A 5,006-nucleotide genomic window follows, 5' to 3' on the forward strand; every position below is an offset into this window, starting at 1 on the left:
GGGGTGCCCGGCCGGCAGGAGCCCGGACCCGCCCGGGGCTGGGCCCAGGCAGCAGCACAGGGTGCAGGCACCGTCCCAGGCGGCTGCGGCTGTGAGAGGGCAGAGAGGGGGAGGCAGCTGGGCCAGGCAGCGCTCGCCATCAGGCTCACCTCCACCAGGAACGCCAGGGCAGGCAGTTCCCACAGGGGCTCTTCCCTGCTGAGCCGCGGGAGCAGGTTGGCGGCGACGCTGCGGCAGAAGGAGCGGGAGATACGGCACAGCTCCCTGCAAGGGGGAATAAAGGCACCTGAGACCCTGAGCCAGGTGGGCAAAGCTCTCCTGGGACTGACTCACACAGGCCTGGTCTTTGGCCACCAGCCCGGGAGGGCACACGGGCGCTTTGGGAGGTGGCTCCTCCTGTGCAGCCGCCCCTCTCCGCCTTTGCCACTCTGCTCAGCCATCCCTGGCTGCCAAGGCCCTCTGGCCCAGCAGCACGGGCACTGTGTGGGGTGGCCTGTGCACAGGGCAGGAATGCCGGGGGCAGTGGGGAGAAAGGGCTCTCACCTGGCCAGCAGACCCACTGCATAGTGGTGGCTGTCAGCCTTGAGGAGCATGTCCCAGCCACACTTGCGATGGATCACCATCACCACGTCCTCATCCAGCAGCTGGCGCAGCAGGGCTTTGACGGTCTGCACTGCAAACCTGTGTGCAGAGCACAGCCCAGGTCAGGCGCAGAGCCCCGGCCCCAGCCCCGAGGGCGTGGCAGGGAGAGAGGACTGGGATGGAGCACCTGTTGGGGTTGGGGGGAAGGCTGCGCTGCTCCCGGCATCGCCCCCAGAAGGTCTCGACCTCCTCTGACATCTCCTCTGTGCTGATGAAAACTTGGAAGAGCAGAGTCAGAAGGAGGCGGGGCAAATTGGTCTTCACCGCCCCTGGGATCCAGTGCAGCTGGAGGATCTCCCAGAGTGCCACAGTTGCCTGCCAAAGACAAAGCACCCAGAGACAGCTCTCAGGGCCCAGATGTTCATGTGGCGGGGCCCCAGCATGGCAGGAAGAGGTCAGGGGAGACACAGGGAGATCCGCCGGCCTGGTGGCCCTGAACTTGCCCCTAAGCCAGGGTTGCAGCCCAGTGCCTGGGGCAGGGAGAAGCAGTGGTGAGGGAGGATGAAAAGGCATCCCAGAGGAAAGCTGGGGGTGAGCAGAGGCCAGCTCAATAAACTCACAGCCAGGGCAAAGACATCGCTCTCATCCCCATCGGAGGTGCGTGTCCTGTGCGCTGGCCAGAATTCCAGCGCACGGAAGAGGATCTGCAGCACCGGCTCCTTAGTCCCTCTGGAGGAGATGAGCGTCCTCCACATGGTGCGAGCAGCTCTGTGGAGTCAGAACTCTGGCTCAGGGGGGTCTGGGACACAGCGCTGTGGCCTGGGCATCTGCAGGGCCCAGGTGACAGAGCCACGGTGCCTTGTGGGGCAGGGAGGCAGGCTGGCCTCAGGATTGGGGGCTGACATGCCAAAGCTGGCAAAGAGAGGAGCTGGAGTGTCCTGGAAGTCTCCATCTCTCTGGCACACCATTTGGGACAGGTTGTGCAGGGGGATGGGGTCTAAAGGCAGGAGAGCCCTCAAGGCAGGTGGGCCCCATACCTGTCACAGGCTGGGACAGAGCACAGCAGGGTCACTGCAACATCCACAGGGTGTGCCTCGGTCAGTAGGACAAGAGTCTTGTCCAGCCTGTGCTCAGCAGACACATTGCATGTGAGCCACTGGTGGATGCACCTGACTATGGCCGGCACCTGGAGGGGACACGGGGAACAGTTGGAGAGCTGCCAGAGCCAGCAACTTGCCCAGCTTCCCCCAAGAAGTGCTCCCCTTGCCACCACACTCTGCTGGTCTCAAAGGCTGACGGTGCCCAGTGCAGCCGGCGTGAGGGGCCACAGCATCCCTGGGGCACTGGAGCCCTGGCCACAGGCTGCTTACTTGCTTCCTGTTGTAGACACCGTTCTCCACAAGCAAATCCAGCAGGGCAGCGCTGGTCTGGGCATTGAAGAGGTCCAAGTTTGCCGTGCCCCCAGTGGCCATGAAAGTGGTCTCTTCATGCCAAATGCACCAGCTACAGGAGGAAGGCAAGGAAGAGATGGATGTCCCCTGGAGGGCTGTGACAGCGGTGCTGGGTTGAGCAGTGACAGCAGGCCCAGCCCAGGTGGGGATGGCTGCAGGTACCTGTGCTGCCCTGCGGAAGCGGCCACGGGCACGGAGCTGCTCTTCTGTCCGCTCCTGGTCTGCATCTGGCAAAGAGCGAGCGCGCTCAGAGCTGAGGGTGTGTGGGAGAGGCCGGAGAACACAGCCCAGGCCTTGGCTCCAGGAGCAGGAAGGATGCCCAGTGGATGGAGCATGGCTGCCGGGAGATCAGCCCCGGCCCCTCTGCCCCCCTCCCTTTCCCTGGGCATGTCCAGAGGGGATGGGACAGGATGAGGCCAAGGGGGCTGCAGCCACCAGCCCTGTGGCCCAGCTCCAGCACTCACCCTCCTGTGGGGGCTGCACCTGCTGCACCTCTTCAGGCTGCTGTGCTGGAGAAGCCCCAGGGCTTTCCTCCTCCTCCTCCTCCTTCACCTAGGCCAGCTTGGGCACCGTGGGGGGGCTCTGCTGCACGTCTCTGTCTGGCGTTATGGCTGCCTGCAGCAGAGATGCCATGGAAAAGCTTTGGCTCCCCAAGTCCTGCAGTCGTGCCTTGAAGGCAGCTGCAAGAGTAAAACCTGGGAAATGCTCCGCCTCATCCAGTCCCACCCTCTGGCCTCGAGGGCACCTGCCCCAGGGACTGGAGATGCCTTGAGTAGCCCCAGGTGCCCAAGTGCCACAGTCTGGCCTGGTGGATGCACGGGGCAGAGGTGGAGAGCTGCCAGAGTGAGCAACTTGCCCAGCTTCCCCCGAGAAATCCTTCCCTTCCCAGCACACTGTGCCAGCCTCAAAGGCTGAGGGGGCCAGTGCACCCATCTTGGGGGACCACAGGCTGCTTACTTCAGCAGAGACAGCTCTCTCCCCAAGAAAGTCCAGGCTGGGGGCATCGGCCAGGTGCTGAACAGGCGCGGCGTCAGTGCTCGCCACGCCCTCCGTCGTTGTGGCGTCGGCCTCCTCCGTGAGCCCAGGCAGCGCAGAGTCACAGTGTGACACGGCATCGCTCGAGGTGGTGTCCCAGTGGGTTGTGTGATCACTGGTTGCGGTGTCACACTTTGCTGTGCCAGGAGTCGCTGTGGTGCTGACATCAGGCTTTGGCTTCAGCTGGGTTGGGATGGTGTCAGGCTGGGCCTCGACATCAGCTGATGCGATCCTGGATTTCCTACGCCGACTCCCCACGAATTTCATAAACGTCTGCAGGAGAAAGAAGGGCAGGGAAGAGATGGATGTCCCCTGGAGGGCTGCGACAGCGGTGCTGGGCTGAGCAGTGACAGCACGCCCAGCCCAGGAGGGGATGGCTGCAGGTACCTGTGCTGCCCTGCGGAAGCGGCCACGGGCACGGAGCTGCTCTTCTGTCCGCTCATGGCCTGCATCTGGCAAAGAGCGAGCGCGCTCAGAGCTGAGGGTGTGCGGGAGAGGCCAGAGAACACAGCCCAGGCCTTGGCTTCAGGAGCAGGGAGGGCCAGCCCCGGGATGCCCAGTGGATGGAGCAGGGCTGCCGGGAGATCAGCTCCGGCCCCTCTGCCCCCCTCCCTTTCCCTGGGCATGTCCAGAGGGGATGGGACAGGATGAGGCCAAGCGGGCTGCAGCCACCAGCCCTGTGGCCCAGCTCCAGCACTCACCCTCCTGTGGGGGCTGCACCTGCTGCACCTCTTCAGGCTGCTGTGCTGGAGCAGCCCCAGGGTTTTCCTCCTCCTTCTTCCTCCGGAGCAGCCTGAGCAGGCTGAAGCGTCTCCCTGCCATGCCACAGTCTGGTGTCGAGCGCATCTGCAAGAGAGACGCCTCGGAGAAGCTCCAGTTCAATAAGTCCTGCAGAATGGCCTTGAGGCCACCTGCCACAGGGATTGGAGACGCCTCAGAGAAACTCCGGGTCTCCAAGTCCTGCAGAAAAACCTCGAGGGCACCTGCCAAAGGGGTTGGAGACGCCTCGGAGAAGCTCCGGGTCTCCAAGTCACGCAGAAAGGCCTCGAGGGCACCTGGAAATGAGAAAATCCTCCAAAACGCTCCGGGTCAGTGAGGTACGAGTTGACTGCGTGGGGACTCCACACAGCTCCGCTCTGTCCCGTCCTGTCCCGTCGCCTGCTCTGAGGAGCACTGTTGACACTGCGGCCGTGTCACCAGCAGCACCTCTGTCACCACAGGTCATAAAGGGCCCTTGGACACCCTGCCCCTTCCATCCCACCGGCCATGCCCGGCATGTCACAAAGGGCCCTGTGACACAGTGCCACGTGGCCTGGGGCCTCCCCCAGCCCGGCCAACCTGCCCCACCTTGGAGGGAATCCGCTCTCTGAAGTATCTAATCTGGTTGGACCTGAACTGTGGGAACGGCTCAAGAAATGAGCAAACACTCCCCTCCTGTGCCTGCTCACGGCAGCACAAGGAGCCCCCTCGGCTGCCGATGCAGCCGCAGCGGGAAGGGCACGGGGCCTTCCACACAAGCTGGCACGGTCTCCTTGGGAGAAGTGCTGGCTGGTGGCCATCCTATACACGGGGGGTGTGACACCGAGAAGGAAGGTGTGGGCAAGGGCACCAATGCTGCTGGGAGCCCTTTGGCCAGGGCTGCACCCAAATCAGAAGCTGTGGCAAGTCCTGGCCCAAGGAGACCTGCCACCGCCCCGAGTCCTGGCAAGGGTGCTGCCCGTCTCCTACCCCAAAGAGCTGTGTCCCCAGGTATTAGTTCATTGGAATACATGCCCAGAATAAAGACAAGTACAACAGACATTCAAACACACAAAAAATCTTTTATTGCAGTGAGAATAAAAAACTAGCAAAGAGAATCAAAAGCTAAAAAAAGAGTATAAAAAAACTACTTTATCAGTTGGCATTTCTACAATACTATGAACAGCTTTTAATACAGTA

General features: G+C 62.4%; 2 long non-coding RNA genes across 2 annotated transcripts; both read right to left on the reverse strand.

The window, feature by feature from the left end:
• Positions 1-251: 251 nt before the first annotated feature.
• Positions 252-885, reverse strand: LOC113961621. The gene is made up of 3 exons (XR_003532353.1): positions 770-885; positions 544-681; positions 252-264 (listed from the first exon to the last, which is right to left on the reverse strand). It is a non-coding gene; the product is annotated as an uncharacterized LOC113961621 (long non-coding RNA).
• A 1,355-nt stretch (positions 886-2,240) lies between these two features.
• On the reverse strand, positions 2,241-3,202 carry LOC113961620. Its single transcript, XR_003532352.1, has 3 exons — positions 2,991-3,202; positions 2,498-2,648; positions 2,241-2,260 (listed from the first exon to the last, which is right to left on the reverse strand). It is a non-coding gene; the product is annotated as an uncharacterized LOC113961620 (long non-coding RNA).
• Positions 3,203-5,006: the final 1,804 nt, after the last annotated feature.

Source organism: Neopelma chrysocephalum, unplaced genomic scaffold (assembly GCF_003984885.1).
Source record: "Neopelma chrysocephalum unplaced genomic scaffold, ASM398488v2 Primary Assembly neopelma1_97343, whole genome shotgun sequence".
NCBI classification, from domain to species: Eukaryota; Metazoa; Chordata; class Aves; order Passeriformes; family Pipridae; genus Neopelma; species Neopelma chrysocephalum.